We start from the raw sequence: 23,253 nt of genomic DNA on the forward strand, positions 1-23,253 counted from the left end.
GAAGGGCCGTGAGGTGTCACTCTTGCGCCGAGAATGACACAGGAACAGGCAGGAGGCAGTACTGCAGAAAAACTAAAAGTAGGTTTTATTCAAGAGAACCGTGCGGTTTTTATAGAGTGATACGATATATTCTGTTTGATTGGCTCGTTAAAAAAAACATTGTTTAGACACAGTCCTTGAGAAGAAGAGAAAGATGAAGCAGAAGAACACCACCTGCAGATTGTTTATACTGAAGTTCTCCCATTCTTACAACTTGCTAATAATTCTCACCAGCTGCTGTGAGAAACACTTGCTGTTTCTCTCTCTCTGTGCCATGGCATCCACAGTGAGGGGCTGTGAGGGGTCTTGGGCAACTGTGAGGGAGCCATGAGGGGCCTGTGAGGGACCATGGGGAACTGTGTGGTGTTATCTTTTTATACTAAAAACTACGCGTACACTATTGACAATAACTTCTCAATACTTATCACCTATGTTAGACAGTGAGTTTTTACTCTAATCTAAAAATGCCAACATCACATAAAAGATGAAGGAAGGAAGGAAAGGAAGGGAGGAAGGGAGGAAGGGAGGAAGGGAGGAAGGGAGGAAGGAAGGAAGGAAGGAAGGAAGGAAGGAAGGAAGGAAGGAAGGAAGGAAGGAAGGAAGGAAGGAAGGAAGGAAGGAAGGAAGGAAGGAAGGAAGGAAGGAAGGAAGGAAGGAAGGAAGGGTGATAAATGAATTCACTGGATTCAAGGATCATACAATTATAAATTTATTATTATTATTATTATGCAAGCAAGAATAAGCAAAGTTCAGTGCTGGGCGGCCGGGAGTCTCCGCTCCTCTAGGCTTGCACCGTTCCTATCCCCAAAGTTCACCTTTTATTGCCTTTTTCTCCCGGGTCCAGGGATGACGTGCTCTGTCTTTTGCGCTTGCTCGTTCAGTTGCTAGGGGGTCTTTTTCTGCCTTCTGGTGGTCGTGGGATGAAGGCTCCAAGTCTTCCTCTTTTAACCGCTGAGTGAACTTTTCCTTATAAGGCATACCTATACAGTGGAATTTTCAGAACACTATATGATTCCTGCAAGCCTAAGCAATTCTCGCGAGTTTAGGGATTGTTATTACAGCTCTCCTCTGTGACCTCTTAGGTGAACTTTTCTTTACCATGGAATTCCCAAAGCACTATAGGATTCCTGCAAGCCAAGCAACCATATGTGAACCATATGTGACTATACATTTAAAATCAAGCGGTTTTAGCTATTTAGTTATTGCTTTGATATTGTATAATTATTTAGCTATTGATTAAAATAATGAACAAACATATTGCTACTTATTACAATTTGGTTCCAATAATGGCGCATAAGCAAAGGATAACTGCGGGCCATGGAGTGCAGGACCCTTGCCACCTCATGTACGAGCTTTCCAAGTGAAGATTCCCCCCTTTTATGCCATGTGTCAACGTCATCTCCTCCCATTTTCGATTCATCACACTTCTAGCTCCGCCCTCATCACCACCTTTACGGCGCATGCTCCACCACTCGTTTTGGTTGTCACACAAGTCTTTGGGGGTCGTTGTTTGATGAAGGCCTCTCTTCTTCCTCAATGTCCTTTAATTCACCTTTGGGTTACATATGCGCACTAAGCCAGTACAATGTAATCCAAAACTAACATATAACTACATTTAGGAATCAAAGCAATAAATCTCCTATAGCTGGCATTTTCCTGGGACCCAACCAGATTTTCCCTTCTTTCAGTTAATTTTTAGTAACTGTTATCTCTTGCATTTTCCTCCTGTCCTTGAACATCTGCAGGGAGGGGGCGGTGGAACCCCTCCTCTCCCTTTTTTCTTGGCATTACAACTTTTAACTGTTTTATTATTCTTTCCCAATATTAATTACTGCATCAATATTGATTACTGTTTCAATTTTGTCAGCACAAATCATACCTATTTACCACAGCTCTGTTCCTCTCTCTTGCAGCCCTTGAAAGCCTGACGGAGGACATGAGCAGTGCTGTGTCAGAGCTGGCATTTCAAACACTGCATGTCCTCCGAGCAACAGCCAGTGGGCGATATTCCATCTTCCAGAGGCTGCAGGATCAGCTGCGCAGGGCATGGATCACTCGGCCTCGTCTGTCACAGCTCGGCTGGCTGCACTGCTGGAGCTCTGAGGAGAGCTGATCTGGGAGGCTCTCTTTGCTGGGGCAACCTGAGCCAGCGGGGATTTTTAGTTTTCTTTAAGATTTTTCTGTTCTTCCATTCTATTTTTTATCCTATGTAAATATAGACTGTGTTATAATACACAGAATCTCAGGAGACTTTTTTTTCTGCCCAGGGTCTGTAGGGCAGAGGGGAAGAGGGGGAGAAGGGTGCTTGTGCTCAGCCAGCTGCCCCGGCGTGCAGTGCTGCGGGGAAGATGGCCAGAAGCCCCTTGGCCTTTGGTGGTTCTGCCGAAGCCTTTGTGCTGCCCACAGAGCGGCTGGGCAGGGGCCGGAGCTGCGGGGATCCCTGCCAGAGCGGTGCCTGGAGATGGCCACAAGCCCTGTGCCAGGCAGGAAGCGCCATCCGTGTCCTCCTGCCCGTGTGCTGCTGCCTGCCTTGCTGAGGGCTCCCAGGTGCCTCTGGATGGGGCTGCTCTGGAGCTGCTGTGGGGCTGCGGCGCTGCTGCTGCACAGCTTGGCCGGGCTGGGGCAGGGCCTGAGGGGCTGGGGCACTGGCAAGCCCTGAGCAATGGGGCTGTCAGAGGCCACAAGCAGCCCCCTGGCAGCCGCCTTGTTCCTGCCAGAGCTGACTGGCAAGAGGGATCCCGGGCACTCTGCAACTAACAGCATCACTGTTGTTGGAAACCCAAATGCAGGGAAATCTCAGACCTTTGGTCTTGCCGGCAAAGCTTAGAATTAAACACAGCATTTGAGCTGAGACCTTGGAAAGGGCTCCCGAACTCAGGTGCTAGAAGCGAGAATGCGGATTTCTAGTTTATAGCAGAGACACAGGGAAGAAAGTTGAAGTGGAGGAAAGTTTCGAGTTTTAGAGTTCAAGACCTAGAAAAAATCAAAGTGGTTCCAATGGTAAACAAGAAGTTTGGGATGCAGTGCTGTAGGTTTCTTGTGTCTGTACTAGAAAGTCCCAGGGACAAATTTTTGCCAATTAACACCTTTAACTGGGAGGATCAATTCCTGTTGTGCTTGTACCAGAGTCTGGGGACAGAGGGGGTTTCCAAGGGCAATCTTGGTCCATGTAGGGCTGAGGCTCTGCAGGCTGCTCCAGCCCCTCTGGGTGCTCAGGAGCAGGGGTTGCAGTGCACCCTCATTAGCCCTGGGGCTGCCCAGGGAAGAGCCATGGCTGAGGCTCTGCAGGAGCAGGCAGGCTCAGCCCTGCTCCAACATGGGATCCCATGGCACAGGACATGCTGGGATTTGCCCCTGCAGCTCCCAAGTGTGTCCAGAGAAACTGCAGGCAGAGGGTGACCTCAGTCAGTGGGACCCCTCTGTGCACAGGGACCCTCACTCCTGGCGTGGCTGTGCCAGCTCCTCCAGGGACCTCCAGCCCTGGAAACCTGGAGCAAGTGGAAACCACAACTTTGCAAATGCTGCCTGTGCCCAAAGTAAATGCAAAGAGAACTGGGATGTGAAAAAGAAAATTTGTTTATTTCTGGAAGAACAGCAACAATACCGAACACTTTTACAATGTAAGAATATTTCTAACAACAACAATCCATGGAACGTATATACATAAGAACCTATCTAGCAAAAATATATGAAACGTATTTACAGAAGACAAAAAAAAGTCCTAAATCCTATTCCTGAAGAGAACAAACTGTAAAACATATGTACAAAAGGGTGGCATTCCTGTCCGGAATGTCCATCAGTCCTGGACGAAAAGCAAGTGTGCCATGGTCACTCCAGTCAGGCACAGAGGGCTCTTCCATGTGCCCCCAGGCTGGCACATGCTGGCACAGCAGGACTTTGCTGCCAGAGCTGAGCCTGGCTGGGTCTGGGATGGAGCTCGTGTGGCCCAGAGCGAGCGCAGGACAGGCTGCGGATGGCACCAGACTCCAGCGCACGGGGTGCCACGTCCCTGAGCAGGGACCAGCCCAGCTCCAGCCTGGCAGCAGGGGCCCACTCTGCCTGTGGGGACCACATGCCTGTCCTGCTGCTGGCATTGGTCTTCATGCCAAGAATCACAGCCTCTTCCTTATCTTTTTAATCAATGTCCATGTCTTCAATGTATTCTTCCATTTCCACTTCCATCTCCTCTTCCACATCTATATCCACCTCCATCTCTTCCTCTCCAGTGTCTTCCTCCATCTCCACATCCTCCTTTGTATAAGTCTGGATATCCACCTCCATCTTTTCCTCTCCAGTGTCTTCCTCCATCTCCACATCCTCCTTTATATAAGTCTGGATATCCACGTCCATCTCTTCCTCTCTGTCTGTGACAGCCTGCAGAGGTGGCAAAACCTCAGAGTGGGGTCCCTGTCCCACACCATCCCACAGAGCTGCACCCCACCTGGGCAGCTGGCGGTGTCCCCCTCCATGGAATGGCACCATACCTTCCTCAGGACAAACGTCAGCATCCTGCAGTGATGGATGACAAAATCCAGGCACTGGGGAGCTCTCAGGACTGATGGAGGGAGCAGGTGACAAGAAGGGTGGCAGGGGTGGACAGGAGCAGAGTGCAGCGTGGGCTGACACAAGGGCCAGTGGTTGAGTTGTGCTCTTTGCTGGGTGCTGGCAGTTCCACCTGGAACGGGGGATGTGACATCACAGTTCCCAGGAGTCCAGGGCCAACTGAAGTGGGCAGCGGGGATCCCTGGATGGTTGGGCTTGGAAGGGACCCTGAAGATCATCTTGTTCCAAGCTGAGCAATCTTCCCCCAGGCCTTGGGGGAGCCCTGTTGCCAAGGATGGGGCACCCACAGCCTCTGTGCCCAGCCTGGGCCGGTGCCTAACCACCCTCAGTGTAAAACAGCAGCTCCCTTAGATCCAGCTTCAATCAGCCTCCTGCACTTGAAAGCCATCCCCCTTGTCCTGTCAGCAGAGGCCCTGTTGAACACTCTGTCCCCTTCTTTCCTGTGGGACCCTTCCAGTCCTGCACAGCCACAGTGAGGCCTCCCAGGCTCTTTCCAAGCTGAGCATCCCCAGCCCCAGCTGGACAGCAGTCAGTCACATCAGGGGATGTCAAGGCTGAAGGGCAGCAAATAGGAACTGAGAGATGGAAGCTTTAGACCCAGGTTTGCCTCTAAATTGTACCAAATTAATAACAGTGGAGGGAAAAGTGGTGGGACACTTGTTCTTTCTAACTGGTGAATTTTATTGTATTTTTTTCTTCTTTTCTGTCATGCTGACCCAGGTTTTTCTCTTTGAAAGGAAGCTTGGCACAATGTCTACTGTCTTCTCCATTTCTGAAACACCAAGCAGAGTCTGGACAGGCTAATGATGCAGAGCAAAACCTGCAAATATACTGGTGATCCTGAGCCTGGCGGTGCAGCTAAACCCAGGCAAATGTAATTTCTGGAAAGTTGAGCCTGGTTTCCATTTTCTTGAGTTTGGCTATGCCAACTTAACCAGTCATTTATAAAAAAGCAAATAAAAAGCTCAAACCAAAAGAGACAAAAACCCAAATAAACAAACCCACGCAAACCAATCCAACAGATAAAAAACCCCAAATAAAACCAAAGGCAATGAGGAGTTAGTATTAGTTGTGAGGATATCACAGCAGGCAAATGGCTGCTTCCCACAGGATCACCATAAAAAGCCACATCTAACAGCTGCTCCAAAATATACCCAACAGGAGAAAAATAAAAAGTGATCCATGGCAACTTTGGGGGCAGCTCCACATGAAGGTGAAGGATGAGCCCTGGTACAGATCCAGCATTCCCCACCCTCCAGGCTGCTGTTTGCTCCTGATGAAAGACCCTTGCAGGGCTGTGGCCCCTCTCAGTGCAGTGTAAATCATTGCCACAGCTCTCAGCTGAGCCACTGGCATTGCCAGAGCGAGATCCAGGCACCATCCTGAGCATCTGTGGAAGCTCCTGAGCATCTTCATGCCTGCAACCACAAAACACCTCAGGCTCTCCCTGGACTGGCTTTTCAGGGCAGGTTTCCATATCCCTGGGAGATCTGTTCATCCCTCAACATGTCTGACTTTGTGTACAATGATGCATTTGGGTTCCTCCCTTGCTCCTGTGTGCCAGTGAGAAACCATCCATGTGAATGGAGGATGTTGTGACCAGGAACATTTATTCCTGGATTGCCATTTTGCTTCACTCTCACTCAGCTGAGCATTGTCCTTATCTGCGGTAACCGTGACTTTAAAAATCCCGCCTGCGCCGCCGTTCCCGCCTGCCAGCCGAGGGAGCGGCGGGGGGTGCGCGGTTTCGCGGCTCGGCGCGCGGGAGCCGCTCCGTCGTCAGGGACGCGCTGGATCGGCGTTCAGCTCTGCCAGAGGCGGATAAAAAGGCACAGCACCTGTAATAAGTAGCAATACGTTTGTTCATTAATTTAATCAATAGCTAAATAATTATACAATATCAAAGCAAGAACTAAATAGCTAAAACTGCTTGATTTTAAATGTATAGCCACATATGGTTCACATATGGTTGCTTGGCTTGCAGGAATCGTACAGTGCTTCGGGAATTCCATGGTAAAGGAAAGTTCACCTAAGAGGTCACAGAGGAGAGCTGTAATAACAATCCCTAAACTCGCAAGAATTGCTTAGGCTTGCAGGAATCGTATAGGGTTCTGAAAATTCCACTGTATAGGTATGCCTTAGAAGGAAAAGTTCACTCAGCGGTTAAAAGAGGAAGACTTGGAGCCTTCATCCCACGACCACCAGAAGGCAGAAAAAGACCCCCTAGCAACAGTATGAGCAAGCGCAAAAGACAGACCACGTCATCCCTGGACCCGGGAGAAAAAGGCAATAAAAGGTGAACTTTGGGGATAGGAACGGTGCGAGCCTAGAGGAGCGGAGACTCCCGGCCGCCCAGCGCTGAACTTTGCTTATTCTTGCTTGCATAATAATAATAACAATAAATTTATAATTGTATGATCCTTGAATCCAGTGAATTCATTTATCACAATTTGGTGCCGTGACTCGGATCCAGAAAATGGGGTTGGTTTGAGAATCCTGGGGGGGCGCCCCACCACCTGGTGGCCCTGGCCTTCTCACCCAACCCCTCATTTGGACTGATGAACCTAAATTCGAGAATAAGCAAGGAAAACACTGGTAACCCTGTAAACTTTGTGCACGAAGATCCGAGTGAGGATGCAGGACGTGTGAGCATACGAGGTGAACCGCTCTGTTGGGGTTGGGATCCCAGGGCACGGTGAATGAAACGTCCACCTGCGGACGGTGGGAGAGGGACCCTCCAGTAGTGCGGTTCTCATAGCCTGCGAGGGAGCGAGCCATGACCGAGGGGTTTTGTGCGTGTGTGTGTGTGTGGAGGTGCCTTGGAAGATGGGGCAGAAGAAAAGCAAGCCTTCTGATCCCATGGGGGAGGGTCCCCAGTTACTCCCAATACCTAAGGAAAGTCCGTTAGGATTAATGATTAAGTATTGGGATGACTTTCCCTCCAGAAAGGGGAAGGATAAGGCAAAAATGATAAATTATTGTATGGTAGTGTGGGGAGGCAAGAATCTGGATTCAGGAAGTATATACTGGCCTGTTTTCGGATCCTTTGAGGATTGGGTCTGTCAAGCCCTGAACATTTATGTGAACTCTAAAGAGCCAGTGAACTCAGAGGAGAGTGCATATGCTAAATTATGGTTGGTAGGAAGTAATGAGCAAACAGCTAGGCTGTTCCCCCTTAAGGGAAGTCAAGGGGAGGAGGAAAAAAAGAAAAAGTCTCAACCGGAGGAATATGTTCCTATTTATCCTCCCCCGTATATACCACCAGCTCCCCCTGAACCCCCCCAAACGCATTCCCGGCATCGGCCCCTAATAAACAGCAGGTCACGGACTCCCCGGATTGCAGGAGGCGTACTCGGAGTCAGATGAGGACAGTAATTGAGGAAGGAGAGAGCAGTGGGTTGTTCCCTCTCAGAGAAATAGCATTAGGAGGACCTCAAGCTGGGATGGGGTTTGTCACTGTTCCCTTGAACTCGGGAGATGTCCGTGAGTTTAAGAAAGAGATGGGAAAATTATTAGAAGACCCTATAGGAGTAGCAGAAAGAGTGGATCAGTTCCTAGGGCCAAACATATATACTTGGGTGGAGATGCAATCGATTCTAGGAATCCTATTTACAACAGAAGAGAGAGGGATGATTAGAAGGGCAGGAATGAGGATTTGGGACACCCAACATGTTCAAGGTCCCGTGGCTGATGTGAAATGGCCCTTGCAAAATCCCAACTGGAACAATCAGGACCCCAACCATCGTGGTCATATGCAGGATTTAAGAACCATCATAATCCAGGGCATACGAGAGGCTGTGCCCCGGGGACAAAATAGAAGCAAGGCATTCAAAGAGTGCCAAGGAAAAGATGAGACCCCCACTGAATGGTTGGAAAGATTAAGGAAGAGTTTTCAGTTCTACTCAGGGGTGGACCCAGAGACGCCAATGGGGCAAGCACTCCTTAAAACACAGTTTGTAGCCAAATCATGGGAGGATGTTCGAAAGAAATTAGAAAAGTTAGAGGATTGGCAGGACAGAGGACTTGATGAATTGCTCAGGGAGGCTCAGAAGGTATATGTTAGACGGGAGGATGAGGCACACAAAAGACAAGTTCGGATGATGGTGGCGGCAGTCAGGGAGGGACAACGAAACAACCTTCCAGCACGAGAAAGAAGTGGCATGAGGAGAGGTCCCCGGGATTTAGGAGGACCCCCAACTGGAGGGAGAGAAGGAACAGTGTGCTACTATTGTGGTGGAAAAGGACACATGAAGAGGGAATGCCGAAAGAGGCTTAGGGATGAGAAAATGTTCAAAGAGGATTAGGGGGGTCAAGGGCTCTATCTATTGGGGACGCAAATGTCATCGGAGCCCTTGGTAAAACTTAAGGTGGGTCCCCAGAAAACCCCCATTACCTTCCTTGTAGATACAGGGGCTGAGAGATCAACAGTTCAATCTTTGCCCCCGGGATGTAAGATTTCACCTTCCACACTACAGGTTATTGGGGCAAAAGGAGAACCCTTCAAGGTTCTTGTAATTAAAGATGTCTTAATAGAATCAGAGAAGAAAATAGGGGTAGGATCACTGCTACTGGTCCCTGAAGCTGATTACAATTTATTAGGAAGAGATTTAATGGTGGAATTAGGGATAAACATAACTATTGAAGAAAAACAGCTGAAAGTCAGGTTGTGCCCCTTACGGGTCACTGACGAAGAGAAAATCAACCCAGAAGTCTGGTATACCCCTGATACAGCAGGAAGATTGAATATAGGCCCTTCACAGTCAACATTCAAAGCCCAGAAATCCCAGTAAGGATAAAGCAATATCCCATGTCAGATGAGGGGCGAAGGGGACTAAAACCAGAGGTAGAACGGTTAATACAACAAGGGCTCTTGGAACCTTGCATGTCTCCCTTCAACAGCCCCATCTTACCTGTAAAGAAACCAGATGGAAAATACTGATTAGTACATGATCTAAGGGAAATAAATAAGAGAACCATTGCCCGGTTCCCTGTAGTAGCAAACCCCCACACATTGCTCAGTCAATTGAAACCAGATGATCACTGGTATCGTGTTATAGATTTGAAAGACGCCTTTTGGGCATGCCCCTTGAAAGAAGAATGTAGAGATTATTTTGCATTTGAATGGGAAGATCCCGATACCCACTGAAAGTAACAACTAAGGTGGACAGTGCTCCCACAGGGATTCACAGAATCCCCGAATTTGTTTGGGCAGGCACTAGAGCAAATAATGAAATCCTATACCCCAAACCAAGGCGTAACCATTGTTCAATATGTAGATGACCTTTTAATTGCTGGAAAAAGGGAGGAATCAGTTAGAGAAGAAAGCATTAAGCTTCTGAACTTTTTAAGCATCCAGGGGCTGAAGGTGTCCAAAAGTAAATTGCAATTCATAGAAGAAGAAGTGAAGTACCTAGGACACCGACTTAGTAAAGGAACTAAAACACTAGACCCAGGGAGGGTTAAGGGAATCCTCTCCCTTCCTCCCCCAAGAAATAAGAGACAAATCAGGCAGCTATTGGGTCTTGTAGGATACTGCAGACAATGGATTGAAAACTTTAGTGGTAAAGTAAAATTTTTGTATGAAAAACTAACTGCTGAAGGTTTGATGAAATGGACTGAGAAGGATGATGAATCATTAAAACAATTAAAAGAGGAATTGGCTAATGACCCGGTGCTAAGCCTCCCGGGTGTTAGGAGACCTTTTATTTGTTTGTTAACACTGAGGCAGGAGTAGCATTTGGGGTACTGATTCAGGACTGGGCCGGCAGTCGAAAACCAGTAGCATTTATTTCTAAAATCCTAGACCCCGTAAGTAGAGGATGGCCGACATGTTTGCAGATTATAGTGGCAACAGCCCTCTTAGTGGAAGAAGCTCTCAAAATTACCTATGGAGGAGAACTGAAAGTCTTTACCCCCCATAACATAGGGGCAGTATTGCAACAAAAGGCAGAAAAATGGATAACAGACTCAAGACTTTTGAAATACGAGGGCATTTTACTGTCATCCCCTCGGTTGATACTTGAAACCACCTCTCTGCAAAACCCCGCTGAATTCTTGTTTGGAGATCCACAGGAGGATTTAACTCATGACTGCCTACATAGCATAGAAAAACAAACAAAAATTAGGCTGGACCTCAAAGAGGAAGAACTGGAAGAGGGAGAAAAGTTATTTGTGGATGGGTCCTCTAGAGTTGTTGAGGGAAAGCGAATCTCTGGATATGCGATTGTAGGAGGTGAAAATTTGGAAATAATAGAATCCGGACCTTTGAGTCCTAGTTGGTCAGCCCAGGCCTGTGAGCTGTATGCAGTAGTGCGGGCTCTAAAATTCTTGGAAGCTAAGGTTGGGACCATCTACACAGACTCAAAATACGCCTTTGGAGTGGTACATACCTTTGGGAAAATTTGGGAAGAAACAGGGTTAATAAACTCCCGAGGAAGAGAATTAATACATCAGGAACGAATTACTCAGGTACTACAAGCTTTAAGAGGCCCAAAGAAAATAGCAATAGTACATGTTAAAGGACATCAAAAGGGTCTCTCCCATTTGATCAGAGGAAACAACACAGCAGACAGAGAGGCAAAGGAAGCTGCTCTCAGAAAATTCCAGGATCAGGGGATAAGGAGAACACGAGATGATGAGAAAGTTCGAGTCCTGAGCTTTACAGCCCAGGAAAAGGAGAAATTAGACAAAATGGGAATAAAAGAGAATGGGGGTATTCGAAAATTGCCAGACGATAGGGAGGTACTGCCAAAATCTATGGCCCGAAGAATAGTGCAGCAGCTGCATGACCAGACTCATTGGGGAACCCATGCCTTAGTAGATCAGTTTACTATTAAGTACATGTGTATAGGAATTTACCATATAGCAAAACAAGTAGTTAGGGGATGTATAACATGCCAAAGAGTTAACAGACATCAGGCTCGAGAAAGGATTCCAGGAGGAAGGGAATTAGCACACCGACCTTTTTCACATGTACAAATAGATTTCACCGAGCTACCGAAAGTAGGGAGATACAAGTACTTATTGGTACTGGTAGATCATCTAACCCACTTTGTAGAAGCATATCCTACATCGCGGGCTACTGCAAATGTGGTGATTAAAACCCTGCTGGAAGAAATAATCCCTAGGTATGGACTAGTAGAAATATTAGACTCTGATAGAGGTCCCCATTTTGCAAACAAAGTACTGAGAGAGGTAACCAGGGCCTTAGGCACTAAATGGCAATATCACACCCCTTGGCACCCTCAAAGCTCAGGGAGGGTGGAAAGGGCAAATGGAGAAATCAAGAAGCAACTCACCAAGCTCATGGTAGAAACTAAAATGTCTTGGGTCAGATGTTTACCCATGGCATTGCTAAACATTAGAACCCAACCTAGGACGGATGTGGGAATCTCTTCTTTTGAAATGCTTTATGGAATGCCTTACGACTTAGAACTCCCGGGGAACCATCCTTGCATCCAAGATAGTCAAATTCAGGGTTACATACAACAGTTAATGAAATGGAGGGAGGAATTAAGATGAAAAGGGCTATTGGTACAAAGACCCCCTTTGGATATAATAATGCATAAGCTTAAACCCGAAGATAGGGTCCTAATTAAGACTTGGAAAGAGACATCCCTAACACCCCACTGGGAAGGTCCCTATGTTGTCCTGTTTACCACAGAAACAGCCATCCCAACTGCTGAAAAAGGCTGGACACATGCCAGTCGAGTGAAAGGACCCATCCCTGCAGACACCCCTTGGGAGGTGACCAGTCGTCCTGGAGATCTACGGCCAACCCTTTGGAAGGCACAGGGACCTGCGCCAGCTGGAAACGTGAATGACTGAATTAGGGGACAGAGAACTGTACCGATTGAGACTCGGTAAGAAAACCCCTACAGGAACTGGAACAGGAGTTAAAGTGCCCTCTGCCATGGAAAACCTGGAATGAACTGATGCTTGCTCTTTCAGTAGTGGCTGAAGTGAGGCGAGAATTATTAAATTACACCGAGTGTCTTAAATGTCAGGAATCTTCTTGTCGGGCATGGGTAAAAATCTTTTGCAGGGCTGTAAAGACAAATGGTGGATTCTCCAGTCACATTTGGTGGGGAGCACATGGTGTCTTACTTGTGATTGGGATTGGAGAAGAGCAAATCCATTAAGGGCCTTAAGAGAATTTATAAGGATCCCTGGAGAGCGGGAGATGCCTGACAGAGAAGCAGCGTCACTAGTTGAAAATCTAGAACAGAGAAGAGATTGGGCCCTGGCATGGGAATTCCAACACCAATTGCATAGGATCACACACCAAAACCAGACAGTCATATTAACTACCTTGTGTAAGAAGGGAATCCATGTTCCTCTGGGGTGGCAAGTGAGGCCTGACGAGTGGAATAGCACGATTCGTCGCTATTCCCGAGTCTATAAACAACAAAAACGTAGAGAACGTAGGGAAGAACGACGTAACTCTAGGAAGACAGGAGAAAGGGAATAAAAAGGCAGAGGGTGGACCCTAAGTAGGTGTGGGACTCAGGCCCGGTAAAGCTCGCTAGGGACGGCAGAGAGTCTGTCATAAAATCAAAGAAATCCTTTACAGGAAACCCTTTGCCTGGAGGCCTGACAGCCTGCCCTTAGGAGTGGGGGCAGGAGTTAAGGAGATAGCCCAAATAATGCACCCCTGAAGACTACCCCTGCTGCCGAGAAGATAATGATCCCTGCAGAGCGACGCACCCGGGCTGGCAGGCGAGGCAGAGAGGTAAGGAGTAGTGGGGGAGAGCAACGGAGCACAGGAACAGGAACAGAGCACAGGAAAGCCCCAGGTAAAAGAGATATGAGTACAAAAGGAGAAAGAAATTTGTTGCTAGGACCCTGCCCTGCTTGGCGAGCTACCTTAATTATTATAACCCTGAGCCTCCCGGCTACCTGGGGAAACCCTCATCAGCTTTACAAAGAGAACATGATCCCCCTAAATAAAGGGACCCTGACCCCTGACTGGTCTCAGGCCTTTTTGCAATCTACCGGATCTATGGGGAATACCACAGGTTTAAGTTTACTAACATTAGTACTGCATGACAGTCTGCCGTATGCTAGACACGAATGGAAGAAGCAGAAAACCTGGCAGCTTCAAGGAGTAGTGGGAGAACAAATTAATATTGGATGTCGAATGGTTAATGGGTCTGACTATACTAACGCGATTGCAATCAGTGTTTCCATGGGTCAGGAGGATAAACAAATAGCAGATTGTGCATACCCAATCACACGAGACTGCTGGCAAAACTTCACATTAACTCACACTGCAGAGGTAGTCTGTCTCTGGTTGAAAGATACACAGGGCCTTTCTTTTAAATTTATAATAGATACTAAAACGCACTCTACCACTGCTGAACCTCATAATATCATCACTCCATCTGTACCACCAGTTATACTCACCCCAAAAATTTTCAAAATTGGACCTTATATAATCAGGAAAACTGGTCAACAACAAATATTATTCAATCCAGCATGGTCTCTCAAACAGGTTGAACTGCTGATGCAGACCAATGTTTCAGAAATCCAGCCAGCTTGTTCTCCATTTTTGCAAACATCCTTTGAAGGCTGGACCATTTGGCTGCGGAAACGCAGCTCTTTTAAACCAAGGAAACTTAGAGATGTGACCGGTGTCCTAGGTACAGGATTAGGAATCCTGAATAGCATTGATTTGGAAGTACTAATGAACAAATTGGCTGCTACGACTAGAGATCTGTCCAAATTACAGCAACCACTGAAGTCATCTCTGTTAGCCTTGGGGACACACCAGTGGATGCTGTCAAACATTTTGCCAAAGTGGGAAAGAGTAAATGTGAACGATCACAAATTGGTGATTGATGCACTCAGTGCTGCACAAAATAATGTTTCCTTAGCCCTCAGCTGTATCCAGGCACAATTGTGGATGCAGTCAGTTTCTGCCTCGATTATAAGAGAGGGCAAGGAAGGCACTTTCCCCACAGAAATTCGGAAAATAATCTGGGACAATGCCAACGATTTTGAAAGAGAATTCCAATCCTGGTGGAAACTGGTGAATTTACCTAGAATGCTATTTCAAATACAGCTACTGCTTTTGTCTTGACCATGCACAATGCCTCTGTACATCTAGTTTTTCCTGTTATTGCATTAGGAATAAACCATGACAGAGCTGTCCTCTATCCTATAGAACATAGGGGATGGGCCCGTCAGTTTGATGACAAATGGCAAACTGTTGATTTGGAATCTTGCATTATCCGAGAACAACTGGGGTTCATCTGTGAAGGCAATGGAATTATAGCTCAAGATATCTGTTTAGACACGGAGCAAAACATTTGTCATTTTGAGATTCGTCCTAACGAGACTTCTAAAACAGTTCTTATATACATAGGCAATGGATGTGCGTGTTTTAGAACTATTTGTGATTCTGTGCTTGTAGATGATATTGTGGTGGATACAAAGAATCACTCAAACTTCTGTGCTTGTAACTTCACTAAGATTACAGGGTGTGAAATCACTTATGAAGCTAAAGTCACCTCTCACCACCTATTACAATCCAACTACACACTGCTTCACAAGCTAATGCCCACTCCGACTGGGATGAGCTTCACTCTAGTGAGACAACTGATGCTCCATCAAGACCTGATCCAAATCCTTGAGAGAATCAAGGAAAGCGGACAGAAAACCCTAGTGACTGATCATCATGACGTAGGAAAAATACACCGGGTTATAGAGAGGGTAAAGCAAGATGGCGAGCAGAGGTGGTGGGATACCCTGTTCGGGTGGTCTCCTACTACCACAGGTGTCCTAAACAGTATATGCCATCCCATTGTTGTTCTTTTGATTCTGATTGTGCGTGGTTTTATTTTGTCAGCAGTTCTATTCGTTATGAATTGGAATATGATGAAAAAGCTAAGGAAATTAGCATCTATAATTAGTGCACATCGCTTAACTGAGGAGGAAACTGAGTTAACGCTTGCTAGGAAGGAACTAAAAAGATTTAATGAAGAAAATGGGTAAAAAAAAATGGGGGATTGTAATAAGTAGCAATACGTTTGTTCATTAATTTAATCAATAGCTAAAAAATTATACAATATCAAAGCAAGAACTAAATAGCTAAAACCACTTGATTTTAAATGTATAGCCACATATGGTACACATGGTTGCTTGGCTTGCAGGAATCCTATACTGCTTTGGGAATTCCATGGTAAAGAAAAGTTCACCTAAGAGGTCACAGAGGAGAGCTGTAATAACAATCCCTAAACTCACAAGAATTGCTTAGGCTTGCGGGAATCGTATAGTGTTCTGAAAATTCCACTGTATAGGTATGCCTTAGAAGGAAAAGTTCACTCAGCGGTTAAAAGAGGAAGACTTGGAGCCTTCATCCCACGACCACCAGAAGGCAGAAAAAGACCCCCTAGCAACAGTATGAGCAAGCGCAAAAGACAGACCACGTCATCCCTGGACCCGGGAGAAAAAGGCAATAAAAGGTGAACTTTGGGGATAGGAACGGTGAGAGCCTAGAGGAGCGGAGACTCCCGGCCGCCCAGCGCTGAACTTTGCTTATTCTTGCTTGCATAATAATAATAATAAATTTATAATTGTATGATCCTTGAATCCAGTGAATTCATTTATCTTCCTTCCTTCCTTCCTTCCTTCCTTCCTTCCTTCCTTCCTTCCTTCCTTCCTTCCTTCCTTCCTTCCTTCCTTCCTTCCTTCCTTCCTTCCTTCCTTCCTTCCTTCCTTCCCCCATCTTTTAAGTGATGTTGGCATTTTTAGATTAGAGTAAAAACTCACTGTCTAACATAGGTGATAAGTATTGAGAAGTTATGGTAAATAGTGTACACGTAGTTTTTAGTATAAAAAGATAACACCACACACTTCCCCATGGTCCCTCACAGGCCCCTCATGGCTCCCTCACAGTTGCCCAAGACCCCTCACAGCCCCTCACTGTGGATGCCATGGCACAGAGAGAAACAGCAAGTGTTTCTCACAGCAGCTGGTGAGAATTATTAGCAAGTTGTAAGAACGTGAGAACTTCAGTATAAACAATCTGCAGGTGGTGTTCTTCTACTTCCTCTTTCTCTTCTTCTCAAGGACGGTGTATAAAGAATGTGTTTTTTAACGAGCCAATCAAACAGAATATATCGTATCGCTCTATAAAAACCGCTCGGTTCTCTTGAATTAAACCTTCTTTTAGTCTTTCTGCAATACTGCCTCCTGCCTGTTCCTGTGTCATTCTGGGCGCAAGAGTGACACCTCAGGGCCCTTCATGGCCCCTCATGGCCCCTCACAGCTCAAGGCTCTTCACGGCCCCTGAGCCGCCTCCGGCCCGGCCATTGGCGCCGCTCTTTGCTGCTCGCCAATGGCGGCCCGAGTCTGCAGTGACGTCACCGCTCGCCGGGCAGAGGAAGGCCTGGGGCTGAGGTGCCCCGGGCTGGCCGGGAATGGGGTCCGGGGGTCCCCGGGCTCATGGAAACGGGAGATCCAGGGGCTGAGAGAGGAGGATACCCGGGGAGGGGGTGCAGGGGGTGTCGGGGCAGGATAAGGGGGTGCAGCGGGTCCTGCAGCTGGGGAAGGAGATGCGAAGGGTCCCAGTGGCCAGGAATGGGCATTCAAGGGGGTTCCCGGGGGGCTCCCCAAAGCCCCTCCCAGGGGGCAGCAGGAGCTGGCTCAGGAGCTCTGGGCAGAGAAAAGGGGGTGACCCCGGCTTGGGGGGGACATGGGGGACTCACCCACGCTCCCGGGGGGACACGACCCCCGGGGACCCCCCCTCACCTTGTCCCGCAGGGGAGGCCGAGCCCCAGCCCAGGCAGACGAAGCCCCCGAGCCCCGGCAGCATCTTGGGGGGCGTGCGGGGCCGGGAGGGGCAGGATCCGGGAAAGGGCGGCGGCTGCCGGGTTCCGCGGCTGCCTGGGAACCACGAAGGCGGCGGCAGCGTCTGTGACAGCGGCGCGGCCTCAGTTGCCTGAGAACGCGGCCCTGGCTGCTTGTGCGCAGCCTGGGCTCCTGCAGGCAGCTTCACTGGGCGATTCGCCAGGGGAATTGTTGGCGGAGCATTGGCCTCCGCAAAGTTCCTGAGCGTGCAGAGCATTGGCCTCTGCAAGGAGTTCATCAGCGTGCAGAGCATTGGCCTCTGCAGAAAGTTCCTGAATTTCCTTTGAAGGTAAAGATTGACTCAAGTTGAACTTTTAGGTTTTGTCTCATCTGCACTCAGAGAGAATGCCAAAGGGAAATACAGGATAATGGGATAATGCCCGTCTTCTGGTGCAGCAGTTCAGTGGTCTGCACTGTCACTGACATGCTTTATGAAAAATCCTTTGGGTTTTTTCTCCTGAGAAGCTGAGAGACCTCAGGAACCAAATGTAAACAATGGTTATCTGCTGCTGTGGAATGCAACAGGTGCATCTGTGATTGGTCTCCTAGAGTTGTTTCTAATTAATGGCCACTCACAGTCAGCTGGCTTGGACTCTCTGTCTGAGACACAAGCTTTTGTTATTCATTCTTTCTTTTTCTATTCTTAGCTAGCCTTCTGATGAAATCCTTTCTTCTATTCTTTTAGTATAATTTTAATAGAATATATATCATCAAATAATAAATCAAGAGTCAGATCCTCATCTCTTCCCTTATCCTAAGACCCCTGTGAACACCACCACAATGCACAGCTGAGTGGATGAACAATATATGCTCTACTGATTGTGCTTTATTTTTGCACTGAAGGAATGCAATATTTTCTAAATGTACTGGTCTATACTTTTTTTCCCATATAGTGGTTGCTTAAACTGCTGAAAGGTGAATGAGGTCTGTTCAAGTTTCATCAAGTTTCAGTGGGTTGTTATCATCTGGTTATTACAATTATTAGAGAGAGGCCTGTGAATTGAGGGGCAAATGAGACCATATGCCAAAATCAATAGTCTGGATTTTATGTAACAGTAAATAGGAGGAAGAGAGAGAGAAAGGAAAAGAAAAAGAAGCGGGGGGGTGGCGGGGGGGGGGATTGGGGGTTGGGAAGAAGGGGAAGAAGGAGAGTGACAGAGACAGATGAAGTGAAAAACATCACCATTCCATGGATCCCATTGGCATACCATCAAATGCTCTTCTGGTCTTCTCTGTGGTGAGGTCTCGCAAAACGTAAGACTCCAATGGATTCATGCAGATTTGGGCAAGGTGGGACCTCCCAGGTGCCTCCCTGGGGTGGGGCAAGTTGGACTCTGTCTATTGCTACTTTCAAATAATATCAAATCTTTAGCATCTGTCTGTCCTTTGAGTCTGCCATCAATTGGCTTCTGGATTTTCAGATCTGTTGTGTTACTTTGCATGCCCTGCAGTCGTCTGGTGCAAGGCCTCAGGAATGGGTCTGGGGGCACTGTGGAGGTCTTTGATGGGAGGTTTGTGTGCAAACCTGGCCTCAGCAGACGAGTCTGTGGCTATGACTTGCCCACCTTGAAGGCAGACAGAGCTGATTTTCAGGACAAGCCTGCTGAACCATGGAGTCAGATCCTCGTCTCTTCCCTCATCCTAAGACCCCTGTGAACACCATCATACCTTTGTTCTGCAGGATGGTGGAAATCTTCCTGTGCTGGGAATTGTCCCCTGATTTTGGTTTACCATGTGTTGATGGTATCTCTCCCAAAGGAGTTGGCTTGTCTTGAAAGCTCTGGATTGGTAGGAATCTTGAGGGCTGTACAGTTCTTACCTGCTCCCTGGAGCCAGGGCCACAAATGTCCCTTGGTGTCTGGAGCTCACTTGACTGAAGATGCCCCAGTGCTGAGGCTCTGTCCAGGAGATCCCTCTGTTTTCTTCTCTGCAGGGGTCTGTGAGCCCAGAGAGAGAAAACAAATGCTAATTAACAGAGAGAACTACAACTTGGACACATTCCTGTGCTCCTCACTCTTGGTACAACTTTCCTTTCTTGCCTCTCTTGGACTCACCCAGCAGTGCTATCTCCTTGCTGTGAGTTCTCAGTGCTGTACAGGGATGGAGTCAGGGCAGTTCTGAGATCTCGTCCCCATTCTTTGAAAAGGTCACTGCCTCAATGCAATGAACCTGAAGAGGAAAGAAATGCCCAAAGAGCAGAAATCTCTAACCATGTCACATGCAATCATGGAGAAGCTGATGGGACAGAGACATGTGGTTGGAGTATGTGTATTGCACTCTGTATTGTTAATTTATTGGTGCTGAGTATTTCAGCAAGCAACTTCCAGGGCTTCCAGGACTGTCCTGGACAATGTGATCACAAATTGTTCACCAGTGCCACTTGTTCAAGAAAAGCCTTTCTGAACAAGCCCAACTCTGAGGCTCTAGCTGGTTGATTTTTGCCTTTCAGCTGCTTCCCTCTAAGTTCCTATGGGAGAAGTTTCTCCACATGAAGAAGAAGGCCAGCACTGGCAGGAGTTTTCTACCCAGAATTGGCCCATGTGTAGAGCTGGGGAAGACTGGTCCAAAGGTAGCCTTTTCCTGCCCTTCTCCTTTCTGTTTGATGGGAAGTTGGAAGAGGGTGTGTGCTTGTGACAGGCTTGCCTCCAGCAAAAGACCTCAGTGTGCAGGTGCTGTTGTCATTGCAAGCTGCTGTTAGAGGTGGGCTGGGAGTCCTGATCTGCACTCAGCCAACACAAATAAGCTCTGCTGAAGCTGCCTAAGTGTAGCTGCCATTGCTGAAACAATGGGGGGAAGGCTGGGGACACAAAGGCACAGCATTGCCATGTGCCATTCTCCTGCTGAAGGAGCCACCTCTTGCTTTGGTGTGGTCACCATCAAATGCTCGGGTCACAGGATTCCCTCCGGAGTGGCAGCGTTGGCCTTGGAAGGCCAAGGACCTGCAGGAATGACTTCAGCTTTAACAAAACAAATTGCCTTTATGCTTTGGGCTGGAACAATGTGTTGGGCCCTGAGGGGGTGTTAGATTTTGCAGGCTGCCAGATGTACAGGGGAGTGGCCCTGGGCAGAGGGGAATGGATGTGCTTTATCTGGATCAGTGCCTTCTTAGAGGTGTGTTTAAAGCTGCTTTTCTGGCAGGACTGGCTCAGTAGAAAGCACAGTCCCAACGGGTAGGTGACTGAGGTGAGCTGTTGTTATGAATGAGGTCCCTATAGGTCTAATTTAATAAACCAACATTAGAATTTAGCAGCAATTTGAATTGAACAGCAATTTCATATGAAATCATGCAATCAAATATAATCAAGCAGATCCAAAATAATTTGGCAGTGGTTTGGATAAAGCATAAGCAAAACCAGTCAGGATACAGGGGGGTTTTCTCACCCTGCCTCCCATTCAAAAGATAAAGAATCCAAAGACAACTTCTAGACTGGATGCTAATACATATTCATCAATAATTTTCTGTCAATCTCCTCCTATTTTTGATTCTTGAAATCTATGTCACTGTACTGCACAGTGCATGCTCTGCTTGTTTCTAAGGGGTCTTTTGGCTTTTGGTGGTCGCTTCCCACGAAGGCTTCTCCTCATCATCACTGTCCTTTGAACCACCCCACAAGCTGCACATGCACCCCAAGTCTTGTGTTATAGAAGCCAGCATTATATTCCAAAAAGAAGCCTTATGATTTCATCGATACCTGGAATCATCCCAATTTTGTCCATTTCAAGGACGATTCTTTAATTATCCTGAGGCCTATTGCCTTTTGGGATGTTACTTATCTCAAACTACATCCTGCATCCTGTTTTCTCATGAACATCTGAAAACATCTGTTTTGTGACACTAATTCCATATCCTTTTCCTCTCTTACTTTTTAAGAAATATTTTCTAAAATATTTAAAATATAGTTACAATTGTTAGCAGGAATCAGATTCATCTATCACACTGTTGAGCAAGAAATTGGCAGCAAGAGCCATGTACCACACTGGTTAAGGATTGCCCAGACAAAGCAGGGGAGAGTTTTCTCCAAGCCATGCCTCTGCTCCAGAATCATTTGCTGTTGTTTTGGGCCCGTGGGTCCGCCTTGGCGGCGGCGGTGGTCCCCGGCCTGCGTTGTTGAAGCCGTCGCCCTTCCTCGACCTTAAGCCGGGGACCCACGTTGTGGCGGGCAGAATTTTTTGGCCCAGTTTTTTTCTTTTTTTTTACGGGCCTGGCACCCGACGGAGAGGCCCCCCGGACTGGTCCTGGGCGAGGCGGTGGCGCCTCGCCTACCTCGGTCCTGGCTGGATCAACTGAGCCGCTTATGCAGGGCAGGGCCGGGTTTGCCGCCCCGGGTCCATTGCTTTTTGTTGAGGTGGGCGGAGTTGGGGGGCGCCCGCCAGGCCTCCGTGGGCCTTTTTATTTTTCTCTCGAGGCCGTAAGCCGCGGCACCGAGAAGCGTTGTGACGAAGGCGCAAGCAGGATGCCGGTGGGTCCGTCGTGGGGAGGCAGTGAGGCGCGTACCTTGGCTTCCCCCCGGGCCCCTGGCCCTGCGGCCCCCGTGGCTAGCACGGGTCGTTGCGAAGGCGCCTCCATGTGCCTTTTTTGTCGTGCCGTCCCCTGGCTTTTTTTTCCGGAAGGGAAGCTAACCACCGTGAGGCCAGGCGAAGGCCGGTGGCCCGTGGCGCCAGGTCGGTGGCACTTTTTCTCACACGTTCGGCCAGGTTCCCCAGGCCAGAAGGGGGTGTTGCGAGCTGCCGAGTCCCCCCCCGGCCCGGCGGGGGCCGGTGAGTCCCGCAATTGCCTAGCCGAAAGGGGAGCTGTTGTTGGCCGCGGGCAGGTGGCGGCCCCCCCCGCTCTCCTCTGCTGCTGCGAGCAACCTGATCCGCAGGTGGGCTGGGCGGCCGTCGCCGTTGTCCCAGGACCGTGGCCTTGGGGCCCTTGTTGCTGTTCGCGCAGCTCCTTCCCAGAGCCGTGCCTGATCGATGTGGCTTTTCGGGTGGCGTCGGAGAGGGCCCCCGGCAGGCCGGCTCTCCTTCCGAGGCTTCTCTGTCACGGGGAAGCCACGGCGGGGGGGGTCCGGTGCTCAGGCAGGGCGGTCTCCTTTCCAATTTGCTTCCCATCGCAGGTGAGGTGTCGCCCCTCCCGCTGGCCTGGGAAAGGGCATCTTAACTGTCCTGAGCTGTGTGACGGCCGCATGGTCCCGCGAGCCTTGAGGTGTCCTTAAAAACCCACGCGACGTGCCGGTGCCGGCCCCGGTCCGGGTAGCGCCCGTGTGGGTGCCGGCTGCGAGCCGCGCCGGGCGGTGGTGCGGCTGGAGCTGAGCCATGAGAAGGGAGAGAGGTGAGAGAGAAAAGAGAGAGGGCGAAAGTGCCTGAACCCGATGGGGCGCGGACGCAGGTGGAACAGAGCCTGGTCCATGCACTCCTTTGCCGTTCCGCCGCCTGCTGCAGAGCGAGCCGCCCCGGCTGAAAAGGGGCCTCGGTGTCCGGGCCGCGCCCGCCTCATCGGGTCGCTGCCTCCTCTAGCACATCCGGCGTGTTCTGCATGGCCTGGTGGGGGGACGTGCCGGGACGCGGTTTGCTCCCTGTGAGCGGGGCCCCGCTCGGCCCAACCTCACCGGCGGCCGGTCAGTGGGCGGGTTTTTCTCGGCTTTGGTGGGGGGGCAGGTCAGCCCCAGCCGAGCCCCGTTCCGCACGCCGTGCCTGTCATTTCGAGCGCGAGGCCGAGTGTCGAACCGGGGCGCGGGCCCCGGGAAGAAAAGAGAGAGAGAGAGAGAGAGAGAGATGAAGCCTCAAGCTCCATCCGAGTGGTGAAAAGCTGCGCAG

The sequence above is a fragment of the Agelaius phoeniceus genome, chromosome 8 (genome assembly GCF_051311805.1).
Source record: "Agelaius phoeniceus isolate bAgePho1 chromosome 8, bAgePho1.hap1, whole genome shotgun sequence".
NCBI lineage: Eukaryota > Metazoa > Chordata > Aves > Passeriformes > Icteridae > Agelaius > Agelaius phoeniceus.